We start from the raw sequence: 16,808 nt of genomic DNA on the forward strand, positions 1-16,808 counted from the left end.
TAATTCTTCACATAAGTAAGCCTATCTCCTAATGACCATGTGACAATGAAAATATTAGAGGTTAAGGAGAGGAAGTCGAGGGACATGGGCAGATATTCGCGTATGTAAACAAAATAGGATATTGTAAAGAACGAATCCAAAAGGTCTAAAAGTTTCATTACCTTTATTTTCCAATTTCTATCACTGTACCTGAGATAACCAAGTAACAGTTGAATTTTTGCCTCCGAACTCAGTTCTGTGCTTATCTAAGAAAGGTGAAATAGGGACGATTTCAGAAGGTTGGGTTTCCATCATCCCATCAACTTCCCTCATCCCCACGGCGGATGCCTATGATTCCACAATCAGAACAAATCTCCTTAGCCAGATGGCAAAGAAGGATTATCTGGAATTGAGTGCTACTCAGAACCATGTAACGCTGCCTGGAACACTGCTGGCAAGAACCATGAGGCCAGTCTGAGGGATCAGTTAACAAACTTTGGTGAAGCAGAGCAATTATAATTTCAGATTTAGATGTGTGCAGACGGAGGTGGTTGTAGAACCTCCAGAAGACGTTACCCAGTGGTTAGTTGGATATGCAGATCCAAACTCAATAGAGATATAAATTTTTAAGACTGGAGTATAAAGTATAAGCTTTCACCACTCGCTACTTGTGCCCATAGCAGACATTGTGAACCAATCATGTGCTTGTTTCTTTGGAACCCTAACTTGGCTCAGCACTCTTCTAAGTTCACTTCTCCTCATAGCTACCAACCTACCAATAGTTGTCGGAAGAAAAGATGAAAAACAATTTCATGGCAAATTGCAGGATAATCCTGGTTTAGCACTCTGTGGGTTATTATAATAGGACGGTAGCTAAGGAAGTTTTTATGCTATCAAAAATGTTATTCAAGTGACTGACCATGTTGTCTAGGTTCAGTAAAGAAAGAAAAAATCAAGTATGGACTTCAACATGATTTTTTTTTTCCTCATCAATCCCAAGAATTGAAAGCAACACAATCCCCTGTCCTTGTGTTCACCAATTCTGATACCAGGTACACTTTTCTTTCCCTATGTTAAATATTACTACTGAGACCAAACAAAAATAGCCTAGCTCTTTGCTCCAGGAAATACCTGGAAAATAAACCTGTGAGGTTGTTAAACTGCTTGCATTTCAAGGCTAACTTCTCATCAAGCAAGTACTTCAAGACTCTCACCTGCTGTGCCTTCCAAAAGTTTATGTCATAAACTCTGCCCATTCCAACTAGTTACTGCTTTTCAAGACTTGCCTTGAAATCCTAGCCCAGGCTCTAAAAACTTCATAAACATCTGTGGAAATAAGTGAGGGGAACCCAGAGGAGAACAGAGGTTGCAAGGGAGTCAGCCACTATCAGTTGCATTTGGCAGAGACGAAGCACAGGCAGAGGCGTGATAAAGCTTTACAGTTAAAAATAAATAAATAGAAATGTAGAAAAGGAGGGCTTCGGGTATGCTCTGGTTGGAAGTTGCTGTCATGGGGAAGCTGGAGATGGGATGGCTAGAAGCAGGTCACCTGACGAGATTGGTTTGAGGAGCATATTTGGCTTACTCTGTCTGGTCCAGAGTTGAGGTAAAGGGGGTAAAATTAGGGCAGCTGTCAGTCACTGACCAGTCCAGACCATTTTGGGCCAGTTGCCGCAGAAATTATGGTTTGGCTTCCTGGTGTGGCTGCCACACAGGTTGTGGGTCAGGATTCTGTTGTTACATATGGTTATGTTCAGTCTCTCATACTCTTCCCTAATTTTCTAGTTTTGAGTCTCTACTAAGATTCTGTCCAGAAGGTGTCCGGATTGTAGTGGAGCTGATACATTTAGGTTTCCTTAAGCTACAGGTTTCTCCGGTGGTCTTTTGAAGAGTCAACAGTGAACAGTCTATACCTAGTACCACAGGCTGGAGATTGTCATAACTAGCTGTCCCTTTCTCCCAATGAGTGATTACTGCCAATCAGAAAACAGGATTTTCCAATAAAAACATACAATTCTCTAGCAACACATCTTGGCTCAGTTCCCTCTGTGCAGAGTCTGACTTTCTCACCTTGAGAGATCTTTGAATGTCACAGGCTGCTGGGGCCCTGCTGCCAGGATCCCAGCAGCCAGTCCTTCCCCTTTGGTGAAAGGAATAGGCGTAGTCTTGCAAGTCTAACACAAAAGTGCCCCTTTGCCAACATCTTCCATGGCTGATAGATAGGGCAAATGTAGAGGTGTCATAGGACTGACACTGTGAAAGTACATACATAGAATAATCACATTGGGAAGTGTTCAAGTTCCCTGGACTTCTGTGTTAAAAGAATAGCAGTGAGGGGGCAGCCGGATGGCTCAGTTAGTTAGAGCATGAGCTCTTAACGAAAGGGTTGCTGGTTGGATTCCCACATGGGCCAGTGAGCTGCGCCCTCCACAACTAGACTGAAGACAAGGAGCCGCTGCAGAGCTGGTTCAATTCCCACATGGGATGGTGGGCTGCGCCCTCTGCAACTAAAGATTGAAAACGGCGACTGGACATGGAGCTGAGCTGCATCCTCCACAACTCGACTGAAGGACAACGACTTGACTTGGAGCTGATGGTCCCTGGAGAAACACACTGTTCCCCAACATTCCCCAGTAAAAAATTGAAAAAAAAAAGAAGAATAGCAGTGAATTTTGCTGACAGAGCAAATTCATTCATTTACTAAACCTCTGTTGAACGAAAGGTATGTACTTGAAGCTGGAAAGACAATGAATGATGTGCGAAACAAAAACATAGCTGATGCCATGTCTCACTGAGCTTTCAGTCTCGTGAGGGACAAAGTCATTAATCAAATAATTGAACAAACAAACATGAAAAGTGAGAGTATAAACGGGAGAATCTGGGAGGTCCCAGGCTCTGAAAGCTAAGAGTTAAAAGCACATTAAAAACACGCTCACTGAGTAATTAACATGCAAGAGTTGTTAGCTGTGGCTAATTTTATAAACCACATTTCCAACCTACCTAGTGGAACTTTAGAGGAGTGAGCTAAATCACCCTAAAGAGATGGCAGCTATGGACCCTTTCCTTGCAAAGGCCAAATAAGGTAAGTAGATGTGAAGTGGGTCGTCTTCAATGTAATAACTTTTGTCACCTTTCTCTCCTTCTAATCAGTTCAAAAGGATGACCTCTGTCCTGTAGCTAACATCATTTCTTTTTGATACGAAGAAGCATGAAGAAAATGTACAATTAAGATCCTTTATACTTACAACCTCTATAGTAACATTTATTTTAAAATTAAAAAAAATAGTAGAGGAAAAGAAACTACATCAAGTCGTCACATAAAGAATCCCCAGTGGAAAATAAGTGGTGTGATCAAAAACTACAGTGAATGTTGCTGCCAAGTGCCATCCAACGGAAAGGCAGGGATCTTCAATATGGTAAGTGGCACCTCGAACTTAGTAACAGTGTGTGACACATTTCAACTTGTTCAGTGCAGTCGGTCAGGTGTGAGCTATGGTTGAGAGAAGGTGTGTTTTAAAGTGTGCTGTAAATCATCCTTCATCATGACAACTCTCTGTGTCACACATTTCTTCGGGTATATGGCAATTTCTATCAAATAAAAACATTGCAGTGTGTCCTCATCCACCTTATTCACCTGATCTGTGTGACTTCTGGCTCTTCCCCAAAGTCAAAATGACCATGAAAAGTAAACGTTTTGAATCAATGCAGGACATCGAGGCAGCCATGACGGCGTAACTAAAGACACTCACAAAATAGGACTTCCAGAACTGCTTCAGGAAGTGGCAAGAAGGATGGGATAAGTGTGTTTGAAGTATGGGGAAGTATTTTGAGGGGGATTAATGGCAATGTGTCTTTTACTGTGATTTCTTTTTAAACATTCACCATATTTTTTGATCATACCACAGTCTACCGATGTTTCTGTTCCCTGGAAGAGATTACAGTAAGAGCTCCTTAGGCACTGTGTAGGGAGCGCTGGGCCACACTGCAGGCCTTGGGTGCTGGCTGTGCTTTTCAGAGGTGGACCCAGGGACTGGGAAATGCTTATCAAATGTCCAACACTCCTAAGTGACAGGCAGGGTGGGGTGCTTTCTCTCTCCCATGTCCTCTGATTCTTACACTGCTGCGATCCTCTTCTCTGTCTCACTGGCTTCTTGAGCTTCCTTGTATTGCTTCTTGTCCTTTCACCTCAAATGTCTTTTTCCGTCTTTGCAATAAACGTCTACTTCAACTCCATGGAGCTTCATAGGTTTGATGAAATGAAGAAAAAGTTATTTGCCAGATTTTTAGGGGGACTGCCAGGAGCTATTGCTCCTCTGGAAGAGTTTATAAAGTGCGGGGCTAGACCCCATCTTCCAGGAAGTATGCACCAGGAAGGGTTATGTGTGAAGCTTTGGCAAGTGGGAGAAAATGAAGAGCAGGGCCGATGAGATGATAAAAGACGGGGCTCTGTGTGATGTCAGCTCACCTTGTGCCACTTCCAAATCTCCAATGATCCCAGGTGTGACAAGTCATCTCAGCCTTGCTAACTTTGATGACAACCAGGGAACTTAGTTTAAAGGTCTTGGGGTACTTGGGGTGGGGTGGGTGTTCTCTGCTATTGCCAGTTCATGGGTTTCTACACTGCTTAGTGATAGCCAGCCATGTCTTCAGCTATCAGTATGGGTGGGGGTGGGGTTGTCCCTCTAGCCTTGTCTCACCTACAGCCCCCACAGTGTGTGTGTTTGTTGGAGGAGAGGGTATGGCTAGGGCCACTGTATAACCAGTAACCCCCCAGAAAAAAATCAGAGGGCTTTGATAATTGTGTATAAAATTCCCTACTAAAGTGATTTAATACGGGAAGGTGGAAGTGATTTAGTACAGGAAGGTGGAAATTTCACTTAATCAATCCCTGATCCCACATATAGAAGTACTTTAAGACTTGGCCTTTTAAATGAGTGACCCTATGGATGTGTCCTTTCTCTCCCTCTTTCCTACCACTCTTTCCCCGAAGCTTCTTAAGAGGAGGAGTTTCAGTTCATAAAATCCTTGTTGTTCCCAGCAAAGTTGGAGGCCTTGGCCTTCCGAAGGTAGCTCACTGAGGCTTTCTTTGGTTTAGTCATTGTTGCAGGTTCCTGCTAAAATATAATTCTCAAAAGGTTAAAAAAAAATTACTCCAAAGCAAACATAAAATGAGTATGCATCAAATATGTTATTTGACTCATCAGTTAATAAGGAAGAAATAAAATATTGAAAGTAACCCAGAGAGCATTTGAGAAGTGGCAGTGTGTGTGTGTGTGTGTGTGTGTGTGTGTGTGTGTGTGTGTTTGTGCATGTGTGTACAATTTAATAAAGAAATATTAGGATAAGTTTGCTGGGTACAAAATTGGTTCATGATCCGTAAGACATAAACTTAAGGGTTATCTTTTCCACTAGACAGAAATTATTTGTATTTCTACCAGAGAAAAACCTATAAGTTAACATGGGACCTTAAATCAATAATCGACACTAAGTGCAACTAAGTACATTTCCCTAAATAATCTTTGGGTGGCTTTACCTCGGTGTGGAACTAAAAGGATATGCTGCCCATCTGTTTTCTTTATTTCCAAATTTTATATAATTTTCTGATGTTCCTTAGGGGAAGGAGATGGGTAGCTGTCCTGTGAGTAACGGGGGAAATGGGTGTTTTGATGCAGTCCAGTCTTCCTACCAAAAGAGTTGTGGCTGGCTTTAAGTCATTCACCCGAGACATCAGTACAACTCACCAAGGTGAGGTGACATTTTCTCAGAAATAGTACCTTCCTACATCCAGAGTTTAGACCACATTTTGCCTAAATCTAAAGAGCAGGTAGAAGCCAAGAAACTTGTGTTGGGACGTGTTATAAAAATTATAATTTGGGGGGAATAGAGAGTAAAACAAACTGTGCTTACTTCATCAGTTTCTCTAAGTCACCCAAAGGATCAAACAAATTGTTTTTACAAACCCAAATGAAAACCTTAATGACCTTGAAATGAAGCAACTTAAAGGAAAGAAAGAAAATAATTCACATTCTGAGGAGATACTGAAAATATTAAAGTGACAGATGGATGAAAAAACCATGACGTGGCCTAGAAAAATCCAGAATGTAAATATAAATTCCCAGAAAAGTGGCAAGTTAACTATGCCATCTTAAGAGCTCTTCAAATAAGTCATTGCACAAGGACCCAAGACTGGTACAGAGGCCAATGGAGCAACGTAGCAGATATTCCAGGTCTTTCTATGAGCCCATTCATTCTATTTTTCTGAACAGATGAAAACCATTTCATAGTGCCTCCTATTCTTCCCACTTTTTCCTTGCAATATATGCAAAATAAGTTGAAAACAACGCAGGGCAAAGCAGCAACAGCTTGTCTCAGTTCCTCTTGGCATCAGCTAGAGGGAAGGCTGGCAGCTGGAATCACCTGAAGGTCTACTCACTCATATGTCTGCTCAGTGGCGGCCTTCTATGACCTCTGCTGAGGCTATAACACCTACACCTGAGGGGCTCTTGGCTTCCTTACAACATGGTGGCTGGCTATCAAGGGTGAGCGTCCCCAGAGAGAACCAGGTGGAAGCCCCTTGTGACATACGATCTCGTGTTGCATTTTGTGACTTAGTTTCAGGAGTCCTGCAGCGTCACTTTTGCCGAAACTTAGTGCTTTGAGGTATACAACTAAATTTCACTATTTGATGAGAGAAGTGTCGAAGAATTTGAGAACATGTTTTAAAACCACAACAGTGATGCCTTGTTATTAATTTTTTTTCATTTACTATACTATGTTTTCTAACAATGCTGGTCATGGTGAGACCTCAATCTGAAACTCATATTTTTCAGTTTGGGGAAATTTGAACGATTTGAAATTTCCCCACCCTCTACTTTTTATGTTATTTCTTTAGGGTATGCCTTCTAGATTTGGACCACCTAAATCGGTCCCCTAAATTTCATCTCCTCTCTCCTATTTTCAGCCTCTGTCTTTGTTCTAGTTTCAGAGAAATTTCCTCAATTTTATCTTCCTTTTATCATATTTTAAATTTTCTGCTAACCTATATTTCATCCCTAAGAACTCTTTTTTGTCCTCTGTTCTGATTTTACGGTAGCCTGTTTTTGTTACACAGAAACAATATTTCTCATTTCTCTAAGGATATCTACTAATTTAGCTGTTTGTTATAAAAAATCATTCATATGCAAACTTAGAATAATATGACCATCCCCTTCCCCATGTACTCATCACCTCACTTCTCTAACGTACTAAAAGGTAAGCAAAAGCAAAACTGTCATGCTGGAAACAAGGGGTTCAGTGAAAATCTACATGGTAAAGCTGAGATCTCAGCCCTTTCTCCCTGCTCAGATATCAGAAGCCCAGGAAGATAGGTTACCCTATATTGGTTTCCTAAAGCTTCCATAACAAATTACCCCCAAATTGGTTGGCTTAAAACAACAGAAAGAATGCCAAATCAGGCATCCTTCCGGAGGGCTCTGAAGGAGCACCTGTTCCATGCCTCTCTCCTACTTTCTGGTGGTTGCCAGCAATCCTTGCCATTCCTTGGCTTGTAGATTTGTCAATCCAATCTTTGCTTCCACTGTCACATGAGGTTCTCCTTGTGTGTCTTCTATCTCCTCTGTTTTCTCTTCTTAGAAAAACAAGACACCAATCACTGGAGTAGGGCTCACTTTAATCCAGTATGGCCTCATTGTAACTGATTAGAAAGACTTATTTCCAAATAAGGTCACATTCTGGGATCTCGGGACATCAGAACTTTAACTTTTTTTTTTTTTCAGGACACAACACATAACTCCCTGTTGTAGGAGACAGGGTAGTGGGCTTCACTGAACTCGTCCAAGCTCCTTGGTTTTCCCAAGTCAAGTAGCACTGGCCCCCTGCCTTTCAAGTTTTCCCCTTTTCGGAATCTAAATTTTCTGGTAAACATATCCAACAGTACTATTTTCTATGACTACTCTCACACACAGTCATATATTTCACCTTTGAGGACTCACTGCAAAAAAAAAAAAAAGTTAAAGCATTTCCTAGTGTTCCATCCCCAACTCACAGACTTTAAAATCTGCCAATCAGTTTTAAGTCCATTTTACAGGGATTGAGGAATGTAGTAACTTTTTAGTTTGTCTTTATAAGCCTAAGCTGAAACTTGAAAGGAAACCTAGAGTATAAGGATAACATTTCAATTACTTACCAAATTACGTTTTTGTTAAGTAGCCCTCACTCCTCACACAGATATATGGGCACACGTGTCTTATTGTGGATTTCTTTAGTGATAGTCTTTGCCACTTCAGGCTAGGAATCGCATGTGTGTGCATGAGTACGTGGTTGACAGTGGTAGCCACATACAGATTTCACATCACTCTCTCCATTTTTTAATTAAAATGCAGGTTCCATTGGGTAAGTAGAGTTCTGCATAAATAGCTTTTCGAATATGAGCCAATTTCTACTGTTGTTCTGGGAGTGAGCCCTATGTCTATTGAGAAGTACTGGTTGGCTAAAGAGCTTGGCTATATTTCTTCTGCAGATGTCACACCTTGTCACCAGCGACCCCCATCTTGGTGAGAACACCCTGCAGGCATTTGTTCCCTTTGAGTAAATGTCACTCTCCAAAGAGCCTTTCTACAGGATAAAACATGTTTTGGCACAAAGTCCATTCCTGATTCAATGAGGTGGGGGGCGGGGGGGTGGGGAGAGAGGCATGAAGAACATTCTTCTCAGAGGGAAATACATGATCTAAAGTGTAGAGGATACAAAGTTGTGCATTTTATCCCACTGGCTGCCTCTCATCAAAGCAAAGATTCTTATTGCTGAATCACTAACTAATGATGTGCATTAATTAATTTACTGGAGTGAAAAGAAAAAAGGGAGAAATAATATGTGTTTTGGTCGACAGACACAGGAGTCTTTCCATGAAACCGAGTGAAAAAGCCTGGAGAAAGATGTAATTTTCTGTATTTCTTCACTCTCTGCCTGGGGCAGTGCAGCCCCTGTCTTTGAACAAGGTCAGGTGCATTGTGCATGCACCACAGTTTGAAGAGCATTGAAAGATTCCTGGAGGGCGTATATTCCCAGTAACAAATGGCTCTGTGGGGGAGGAGAAGGGACCCCACACAGGCTGCCTCTTTAGCTCTCAAAAGTAGAGGCCCTGCAGGCTCTGAACTAGCTGGGCTGGGTTCACACCTGCTGCCATGAGGAATGTACTAGCTCTCTGGTCACAGGTAGCTGACTTCCTGATGGGCAGCGCTGGAGACCCTTTTCATGGGGAATTCCTCTCTTTCCACATCACTGGGAAATGAAGAGTAGACAACTGTATAATGTTTTTCAAGTTGAAAGGTCGGTAGGCACTAACGCTCAAAGCACGCAGCAAGAAAAGAAGAAAGCCTGAAAATGTCAAATACAAACATATTTATAAATTGCATATAGCTGTCTGTTTTTGTATTTCGACATCACATTGGATACATAAATATGTTTATGAAGCGCCATAGTGCACTTGATGGAGGAATTAAGGAAATTGGAGATAGGTGGAGTAAATCAATCTGATAATGATATTTACTGAGGTTTTCTGTGTTTGGCTACTAGAGAATGTGTCATTTGGGGAATACTTTAGTGATATGTCATGGTCGCTACTTTGAAGCAGTTAGCCGATTATCTTGGAGAACAGGACATGCACACACATAACATTTCCAACGAATCAATAAGTACCAACTTGTATAACATACCACAAGTGTTAATGGAAGACGCAAATGCCTCGGCTCTGTCAAGTGGAGGAATAATAGGAGTCAATCATGGGAGAGGATGTGGAACTTACTCCTGAGACTTTGGGTTGGAAGAAATGTCATTTATTCGCCCTTTCAAATGAATTAATTCAGACTTTTATAATGATCAAAAGGCAGTGAGTTCACCTTTCTGCTCTGAACACAGAGCAATGACAGATGAAATATTTAAATGGCAGGAAGAGAGGGAGAGAAGAGGGAGGGGAAAAGGGTGGGAGGGGGGAAGGAAAGAAAACCAGGAAGACCCAACCAGGCTCTGGTACAAGATAAAATCTCCATGGACCAGATACAAAAGGAAGGGAAATCCTGGTGTGTCTGGGCTCTGGTGACCAGGAACTTGGTCCCTGTGGCGCAGGGAGTGCTAAATGTGAATGAGATTTGGAGCAGAGCCAGGTTTCCTGTTTGATGCCAGAGGCAGACTGGGCTGTTCACCCTACTGGGACTATGGCTTCAGATGAAGCTGTGAGCCTAGGGAGACAAAGGCAAAGACAAAGTGTTACTACTCCCAGGAACTGAGCCGACTGGGTACACTCTGTAAATAGACCTGCCATATCCCTCAATGGCCCCTAGGGGCAGTACAGCTCAATTGTAACACCTGGTTCTGGTTTAAGAGCAGAAAGGCTGGGGCTGGGTTTAGAGAACCACCAAATTGTGAAGTAGGGAAATGTTTGGCGGGGGTACTCGAAAGGAGCCTGCAAACCAAAATTCCAAAACATAGGAAGAAGGACTAATTTCTGGAAGGACAGCCAAGAAACAAAAGACTTGAAGAATATTTCAAATGAAATTCATTTTAGAGAGTAGTCTGAAAAGATGCCAACCTAAATCTGTTGAGGTGGTTCAAAGAGATACATAAAGACATTTATGATTAAAGAGGTAAATTATGGAACAGAAATAGGCATGTTACCTTAGGCAGACAGAATAGGGCCTCGGGGAGAAGCGGGAGGAAGGGAAGGAGAAGGCGAGGGGAGACAAAGGAGGGAAGACAGGAGGTTACCCTTAAGAAAAGTGCAGCTACCAGACCGGCTAGAACTAGATTTCGGCATCCAAGAGCAGACCCAGGATGCAATCTTGTCACATTAGGTGAACTTTAGCTAATTATAACGGGTTACAATAATATTAGCATGGCAGCCAAGAAAAATCTCCACCCCTGGTGTAGCCATGACGGTTCCAACAAGAGCCAAATAAGGACAAAAAAAAAATCCCTCTTCCCAACAGGAAGGAGTGGTCAGCAAGGACCTGCCTAGGAATGCCTATAACGCCACCCCAAATCTTGGGTATTTCATGCCCTCATTTCAAGAGTAACAAATTCCTAGGCCTCTTTGTTCTTCAGGCAGCTTCTCTTCTCCGAGCCTGCCTGCTCTCGCCATCCTGAGAGTGTACTATTCTTTTCTTATAAATCTGCTACTTGCTTGGCTTATTCAGTGCATATTTGAATTCTTTCCAGCAAGGATCACCAAGAACCCATTTTTTTGACAACAGGTAGAAATGAAATGAAAATGAAACAAATCACTTCCTGAGTTCCCACATTGCTAGAAGGGCTGGGGATCCAACCTCGGTCATAATCAGACTCCTGCATCTACTGAGGAAGCAACCAAAAATCTCTGAGGCTTCTATAACATTGTAAAACCCATGGAAGTTCTCTATCGTTAATCCATCCTGGTCATTGCTAAATATCCTCATTGTCCAGGTCCTATGGTGCCTCATGATGACTCAGTTACTTGAGGATATTTAGCAATGACCAGGGGGCAGGGATTATGCTGAAGCTGAGCACCCTACGGCTAAGCCTTCCTAGCTTACGTCCCCTCAGAAGTCATGTCACTGAACAGCATGCCACCAATGAGCACACTGGTCCTACCACACTTAGAACAGTCCTATCTCTCCTGTGTTGAAACTGCACAGGTTTTCAGGCTCTACCCAGAAGTTCTGATTCTCTAAATGCGGCTCAGGGCTTAGAAATGAGTGTTTCTAACAAGCTCCCTTGTGATTCCTGTGCTACAGACTAGCATTTGGTAAACACTGATATTGTTTACAGTCCTCATTTTTCAAGTGATGGAACCAGGGAGGACCAGAGAGCACAGTGCTTTCCAAGGTCATACAGCTAACTGTTGCCAGAATAAAATCCAGTCTTTTCTTGTGCTTTTGGTTTAATCCCCTCTTCCTCTTCTCATTTCTTAGGTAGAAGCTGAAGTCATTGATTTGAGATCTTTCTTTTATTCTAATACAGAGGGTTAGTGCTACAAATTTCCTCTCAAGTACTGCTCTAGTGGAATTCCACAAATTCTAATATGTTGTGTTTTCATTTTCATTCAGGTTGAAACACTTTCTAATTTCCCTTTGGTATTCTTCTTTGGCCCATGGGTCATGTAGAAGCATGTTATTTATTTTTCAAATATTTGGTGATTATCCAGAGATCATCCTGTTATTGATATCTATTTTAATTCCTTTGTGGTCAGAGAACACACTGTGTATGACTTGAATCCTTTTTAATATACTGAGTCTTGTTTTATAGCCCAGAATAGGGTCTCTCTTGGCAAATGTGTTGTGTGCCCTTGAGAAGAATGTGTATTTTGTTATAGATGAGTGGCCTGTTCTATATGTGTCGATCAGGTCAAGTGGGTTTGGAGTGGTGGTAAAGTTTTCTTGCTGATTTTCTCTCATTGATCCATCAATTATTGAGAGAAGAATGGTGAAATCTGCAACCATAATTGTGGATTTGTCTGTTTCTTCTTGTAGTCCCATCAGTTTGGGCTTCATATTTTTGAAGCTCTGTTCTTAGGTGTATAAATGTTTAGGATTTATATATTCTCTTATTGGGTTGACCCTTTTATCATTATGAAATGGACTTCCTAAAATCCTTGCTAATATGCTTTGTTGTGATGCTTACTTTGTCTAATATTAATACAACCAGTCCAGCTTTCTTGTAACTAATATTAACATGGCCTATCTCTTTCCACCCTTTTCCTGTTCACCTATTCGCATCTTTATCGTCAAAGTGGTTTTCTTACAGACAGTATATAGGTGAGTCTTGCTTGTTTTATCCAATCTGATCATCTCCACGTTTTAATTGGAGTGTTTAGTTTATTTTTATTTAAGATGATGATTAATATGGTTAAGTTTAAAATCTACCATCTTACTATTTGTTTTCTGTTTGTTCCTTTTTCCTCTTTATCGTCTTCCTTTGTCTTCTCTTGGAATATATTTTATGATCCTAATCTATCTCTTCATTTCATTTATTTAGATTTATCTCTTTGTTTCATTTTTTTAAGAAGTCTCTTTGGGGTTTATAGTGCACACCTTTAACTTATTATCAAAGTCTACCTTAAATTGATATACTCGTAATACCATTTCACATTTAAGAACCTTAAAAACAGCATGGTTTCAGTTTTTCCCCTTCCAGGCTTTGTGCTATTGTACTTCTACTTGTATTTAAAACCCAACATTATATTATTATCATTTTTGTTTAAGTAGTCAATTATTTATTAGAGATATATAAATAATAAGAAAGAATATTATATATACTGGGGGTGCCAAAAAAATGTATATACACATGACTTGTATTCATCTTTTGTTATCAGTATATATTGAGTAGTATAGTTTTAATACAGTTTTTTTTTCCTTTCTTAAAATGTGCATACATTTTTTTGGCACCTCTGTATACCCATGTAGTTACCATTTCTGGGACTCATTGTTCCTTTATGTAGATCTACATTTCTACCCAGTATCATTTTCCTTCTATCAAAAGACTTCCTTTAATATTTTTTTGTATTGTGGGTCTACTGGTAGTCTACAACTAAATTCTTTCTACCTTTCTATGTCTTTATTTTTTAAAGATATTTTTATCATGTATACAATTCTAAGTGGACAATTTTTTTCTTAGTACTTTAAGGATATTTATCCACTGTCTTTTTCACTTGCATTGTTTCCTATGAGAAATCTGTTGTCATCTTTCTCCTTGTTTCTCTGTATGTAATGTGTCTTTATTCCTTGGCCGTTTCTAAGATTTTATCATCAGTTTTGAGCATTTTGATTATTATGTGCCTTAGTGTAGTTCTATTTCTGTTTCTTGTGCTTTTGGTTTTTTGAGCTCCTTGCATCTGTAGCTGTAGAGTTTTCACAAAATTTGGAAAATTTTCAGCTTTTATCCTTTCAAATATTTTTTTCTGTCTCCTTCCCTACCCTTTCAGGATGACAATTACACACTTATTAGACTGTCTAAGAAAAGACTAGTATAAGAGATAAGTCCTTGGTGGTCTTGTTGGTAGCACTGAGCATTAACTAATGAGAACCTTCCAAATGTCCAGAAGATCTCCTGAAGTGACAGCACTCAGATTGCTATCTTTGTTTTCTTCAACTTCCCCAATAAACACAGTGCAAAGCAGCCGAAGAAGAATCTTTATTACTCAAAAGGAAATATTAACACACCTTGAGGCTTTGAGTGTGTGAAATAAAGATCCTAGCTTTATGCCACTTAAAGTAGAAATATGGTGGATGAAAATCATGTAATAAAATCTACTCTTTTTAAAAGCTCCCTGTCACTGGCCCTCATGAACATTATAAGACATTTCAGAAAAAGCTAGGAAACATTTTAAGAAAGAATGAGTTTAGTCAGTGGGATAAAAGCTATCTGCTAAAAACTTAAAGTAGCACCTGTTTCCTCATGGTAAACCTTCCCCGTAACACTCAAATTCAGCATAACACATTATAGAAGTATGGGTATATTCCTTTTCTTCCAGACATTAGGGTAACTAATAGGATCTTATATCAAGCATCATAAACTGCTCTCAGAGCAATGCAATACAAGCAAGATAAAGAGTTTTAGAAAGCACAATTGGTAACCACAAAATTGCCATGGGGATATGAAAGAGAGTTTGGGGAATATAATCAATAATGTAAAGATTTTGTAGGGTATCTGATGGACACTTGTCCTATTAGGGAGACCACTTCATGGACAGTTTAGATGCCTGACCACTGCGGTGTACACCTGACGCTGAAGCTGAATAATAATGAATGTCAACTATAATTTAATATACATATGTAGTCACAGGACGTGGAGTACAGCATAGGGAATAGAGTCAGTGGAATTTTAACAGCTATATACGATGTCAGAGGGATAGTAGATTGGGGGAGAGGGGTTATCACTTTGTGAGGGGTATAAATGTCTATTACATTATTTTGTACACCTGAAACTAATTTTTTTAAATGTAACAATTATACACTACTGTTTTTCTTAATATTTAAAAAAAAAAAAGATTTTTAAACGCTGCCTAAGAGCTGCCTCCTTGGTCGTTCCCTAATAAAGCTGCACCATAGTGGCCTCCCTGTAACTGCTTTTACTTTTTAATCTATATTATGCAATTAACACCTCATCTTACCCAACTCTATCCTCTGTAGTACTTGACTCTTTAACACTTTACTTTGTCAGTATAAAATATAGTTAATTATCACATTGTCTTCTCAGTAATTGCCATTTTAGATTATTTTATTTCCCCAACTAAATGTCAAAACTCTTGTGAACAAAAGTATTAAAACTCCTTGGCATATCATAATAACTAAACGAGGCCTAAGAACTTAATAGCTACACAATTGTACAATTGATAATTAACTGATTTTATGTTTAAAATACACATTAAAAAATAAACAAATTGGGTTATTTCTTAGGGTTGGTTTTTTGTTTGTTTGTTTGTTTGTTTTGCCTCCAAATTAGACATAGCTCCAAAGGTACTGCAAAATATTATATTATCTGTTAGAAACCTTTTTTTTTCTTTCAAGTGTCCGTTTTTAGAAAACACTGCTCAGCAAAGTACAATACCCCAGAGAGATGGGGACATCATAGGAGAGCAAAGGTAAAACGGACTTTCTCACAGAAATGGAATTGTTTTCATTCTAATTTGACTTCTTAAATTGGATTTATTAGATTAAGAAGACTGGAATAATTTCTCAGGCTTGAAGAGCCTGAAGAGTTAAATTTAGGGCAGATGGAAGACTAAAGATACCAAAGAACATGACCCAGATCAAAGGTCTTCCCAGGAAAAAAGATGTCACCAGCCTGCCTGATGAAACCCTTACAGCCTGTCACCACTTTCAAAGCACAGAAGAGTGCACAGCCCAACACAGGGCCCTGGTCCTATCTGCTCTGTCATTAGAGACAACAAGATCATCGAATTGCAGGCAGATGACCTCAGTTGCTGACTGAATTCGTGGGGCTCACTTCTCATTGTCTTAGTATCCTTTTGTGAATAACCAGAGTTCCTGTCCTGCCCTTCCTGTCTGCTTTGCATCACTGACAACCTCCACTTTTCCTCTCTTGAGAAAGACATTCTTCCTGGGCCCTGCCCATGTGGAAGAGCACATTCCACTTCAAGATGGGCTGGAATGCAGCCTTCATCATAAAACAATTGTAAGTGGTGGAGATAAAGCACCCAATAAAGCAGCTGGAAGTAGAAAAAGGCAGAAAGAATGTGTGCCTTCTTACGAAGCAATACTTCCCATCCGTCAGCTGAAAAGGAAAATCTGGGACATGGCTTAAAGTTTTCATTAAAATGCAATGGGGCATCGGGAAGTCGGATTTGGACCAACAGTGAGATATTTTTCTTACAGTTCCTTTCCTCTTAACAGCCTTGCTGCGGGCTTCAAAGTTTTCTGTGTGACCAAATTCGGTGAAGTTGTTCTTTCCTCCTCGCTTTGATTGAATCCAGAGCTTTGGGAAGGGCAGCAAAGTTAAGCCGAAATGAAATTGCCAAACTTATGGTTTTCAAGTAAATGAGATTTTCTCTAATGCTTACCAACTGTCACCAGGTCAGATGAATTTTTCTGCTTGAAGTCCTTTGATGCATTAATTTCTCCGCTGTCTCGTGATATCAGAAAGCAACCCCAGCAGCTATGAAAACACAAAAAGAAAATGCATAGCATAACTGGTGCACAAAAGGACAGTAAGAAATAAAAAGTGAGGAGAGGGCAGGAAGAAAGGTCTTTAGACAAGCATGTTGTTTGCTTGGTTTTCAACTCAGAGGGCAATTCACCCATCACTCTACTCAGAACTGCCAGGAAAGGGCATGGGTCTGG

At 40.2% G+C, this 16,808-nt stretch overlaps 1 protein-coding gene across 1 annotated transcript in view; it reads right to left on the reverse strand.

The window, feature by feature from the left end:
* The window catches only part of LYPD6 (LY6/PLAUR domain containing 6), a 140,587-nt gene extending 124,041 nt beyond the window's left edge, over positions 1 to 16,546 (reverse strand). Inside the window, exon 1 of the mRNA XM_033111690.1 lies at positions 16,529 to 16,546. The gene's annotated coding sequence lies outside the window, so the exon portion shown is untranslated. The remainder of the gene's footprint in view (positions 1 to 16,528) is intronic.
* Between the last annotated feature and the right edge of the window lie 262 nt (positions 16,547 to 16,808).

The sequence above is a fragment of the Rhinolophus ferrumequinum genome, chromosome 8 (genome assembly GCF_004115265.2).
Source record: "Rhinolophus ferrumequinum isolate MPI-CBG mRhiFer1 chromosome 8, mRhiFer1_v1.p, whole genome shotgun sequence".
In the NCBI taxonomy this organism is placed as follows: domain Eukaryota; kingdom Metazoa; phylum Chordata; class Mammalia; order Chiroptera; family Rhinolophidae; genus Rhinolophus; species Rhinolophus ferrumequinum.